Here is a 248-nt window from a genome sequence, read left to right as displayed (position 1 = left end):
CCCCCCAGTGTCTATATAAACCGGAGGGTTTAGACTTTTAGGGTCTAGCCACAACAATCATAACCTCATAGGCTAGACTCCTAGGGTTTAGCCATTATGTTCTCGTGGTAGATCAACTCTTGTAACACTCATATTCATCAAGATCAATCAAGCAGGAAGTAGGGTATTACCTCCATAGAGAGGGCCCGAACTTGGGTAAACATTGTGTCCCCCGCCTCTTGTTACCATTAGCCTTAGACGCATAGTTC

The sequence above is a fragment of the Triticum dicoccoides genome, chromosome 6B (genome assembly GCF_002162155.2).
Source record: "Triticum dicoccoides isolate Atlit2015 ecotype Zavitan chromosome 6B, WEW_v2.0, whole genome shotgun sequence".
NCBI classification, from domain to species: Eukaryota; Viridiplantae; Streptophyta; class Magnoliopsida; order Poales; family Poaceae; genus Triticum; species Triticum dicoccoides.
This window is presented reverse-complemented; position numbering follows the sequence as displayed.